Here is a 3,019-nt window from a genome sequence, read left to right on the forward strand (position 1 = left end):
ATTGTCTCGACGTCTATATGTGCATTCCTAAAATCCCATGACACTCGCTTTACAGTCCCTGATGTTCTCAGGCAAATCAGTGCGGATCTAAGGAGTGCAAATGACGTACTTGTACAGATCCAAGCAATTGTCTTAGCATAGTCCTCCTCTCACTTTACTGCGATGAAACTCTGCTAAACGTCTACGGAAGCTAAAGCATTCCTTTCCCATCCCACCGGTTGTTGTAACAATTAGAGGCGTAAATGTTCCATGTTCGACCGCAAGTACTCGACTTGAGTACTGGCGCTTTTTCTCGGTCTCATGCAAACAGTAGATCTGTTGTGGTTCTAGGTCCCTGTAGGATTCAGCATTCGGGTCACATACCCTAACATAAAAAGACTGATCTTTGGTGTTCCCAAAACCCAATAATAATAATAATAATAATAATAATAATAATAATAATGATAATGCGAATGCTAATGCTAATGATAATGATAATGATAATGATAATGATAATGATAATAATAATGATGATGATGATAATGATAATGATGATGATGATGATGATGATGATGATGATGATGATGAATAATAACAACCTACAATACTGGTCAAAACTGTTGGGAAAATTCCCGCTTTTTCCCCTCTGCCCGGCCATTACAATGTTGATTTTTCACGGTCTCCGAAATCAAGATCTGCATGTTCATCGCTCGCTCGCATGTTTCAACATCTGGGAGAAGAGGAGGAGGAGGGGGGGGCGAAAAAGGCAGCGAAAGAAGAACACGAGTTGCTCATATAACGATGGAAGCATGTACAGCAAATTCTCTACTTTTCGCTCCAAAGCCTTTTGACCCGGATTATAGCCATGGCGTGGGTGAATTATTGTAAAGCCTACGACAGCGTACCCCATGGATATTGGAATAGCTGAGAAAGTCAAGGCATTCCTTAAGGCAAGCATGGTTAATTGGAGAGTAGACTTGACAGCATGTGGTGAAGATCTAGGGAGGGTAGCTACAAAGAAAGGAGTTTTTCAGGGTGACACTGTCTCCACTACTTTTTGTACTGTGTATGATACCTTTGTCAAGCATCCTCCGAAAAGAAAATGCTGGATATGAACTTAAAGGAAAGAAGTGTAAAATCAACCACCTTTTGTTCATGGATGATTTGAAATTATACGGAAAATCTCAAGATCAAATAGATTCATTAATAAGGACGGTGCGCTTTTAATTTTTAGTGCTGATATTGGGATGGATTTCGGTATTAACAAATGCGCAGTACTGGTACTAAAGAGAGGGAAAGTAGTGGAGTGTGATGGTATAACATTAACTGATGATAAGGTGATAAAACAAATTGGTGAAGATGGTGAGAAATAATGTTTTTACTTCGACTTTCAAGAATGTTGGCTGTGAGCTCACAACTTTATTTCTGGCTAAAGAGGCATCGTCACCAAGAAATTCATGTCCTGTTCCCTGTCGCAAGAAGTCAGTAAGTGAAACTGTCACGGCGTCGAGTATTAAATTACTTGTGGCGATTCGTATTCTACGCTATACTTTGGCGGCAAATCTTGTGATCCTATCCAACGATGTATCCTTAAATCCTGGCCCTACCGGACCTTCATTGCATTCGTCGTTCTCATCATCCTCATCATTCAGTGATGAGTCTTCGTTGGATGACAGCCGTTTTTTGAGTCTATTTGTAAGTCCAGATGATACCTTCGATTCCTCAATCATGTTGGAAAATTGCAATGATATCTCCCCTCATTTCAATCTTGGCCTGGACGACAAAGGACTAAGGATTGGTCACTGGAATGTTAATCGCCTAAGTTCGGAAAAAATTGACGAGATCAAAAAGTCCGGCAGCCCACAAGTTGATATACTTTTTCTAACCGAAACTTTCTTAAAACCAGACATTCCGGATGTGCGGTATGCTGTTCCTGGTTTCTCGATTTGTCCCCGTGATAGAGTATCGCGATGTGGTGGCGGAGTTTCAGTGTTTGTTAACGAAGGACTGAAGTTGAAACGCATGGACGACCTGGAGAATTTGGATTTAGAAGTAATTTGGTTGGAAGTTTTCCCTTTTAAGTCGAACAGATCATTATTTATATGTGGAATTAATCGCCCACGCTGGTATTCTTTAGCAGATGATATTCGCCTTGAAAAGAACATTGAACAAGCTTATCTTTTGAATAAAGAACTTATTTTACTTGGACACTGGAACATTAATGCAATTGATCGGCTTAAATTCAAAAAGCATCATCTCAGCAAAGGTTTAATGGCTATGAATCTAAATCAACCGTTGTGCTTGAAATAACACGTCTGGTGAGCGGAACGTGCCTGGACCATATCTATTCAAACCATTCCCATAGGATCCAAAATATTGTTTGTCCTGTTTTTGGACTTGCTGATCACTTACCTTTGTTTGCGGTGAGAAAATATAGTAATCAACGTGAACGTCCCATCACCAGAAAGATCAACAACTATATACAATACCGCAACATGAAAAGGTTTGATGCTGAACATTTTAAACAAACTCTAATACAGACCCCTTGGGATTCTGACTTTATTTTTGAGCAGGATATGACCAGGATGTTACCTATTCCCACCCTTGCTGCGTTCTAGAGGACCAACTATATCCATTGAAGTTCTTGTTCTTTTATTATTGGAATAGTCTGCATAGGTGCTCTGCATTTGGTGGCACGCTTAGATGTTTTCTGGCATGTTTCACAGGTTTTGCAGTACGTTGACACATATTTGTCCATCTTTGGCTAATAGAATCGTTGTTTTATTCTTTGTAGGGTTTCTTCCTCTCGAGGTGGCCCGCTAGTGGAATGTCGTGAGATACTTTTAGGACATTTTGACATGACTTGAGTAACACGAGTTGCTGTACAGTCTCTGTAAGTTCCTTCTTGAATACTTGTCTGTACATGATTTTTTTTTTTTTTTTTAATTCCAACTTTATTAAACAGAAACACTTGCAGTTAACATTCAAAAAAGACAATCTGCAACACTAACAAACACTACAACTTAAAACTAACAAAAAA

This window comes from Montipora capricornis, chromosome 3, assembly GCF_036669925.1.
Source record: "Montipora capricornis isolate CH-2021 chromosome 3, ASM3666992v2, whole genome shotgun sequence".
Lineage (NCBI taxonomy): Eukaryota > Metazoa > Cnidaria > Anthozoa > Scleractinia > Acroporidae > Montipora > Montipora capricornis.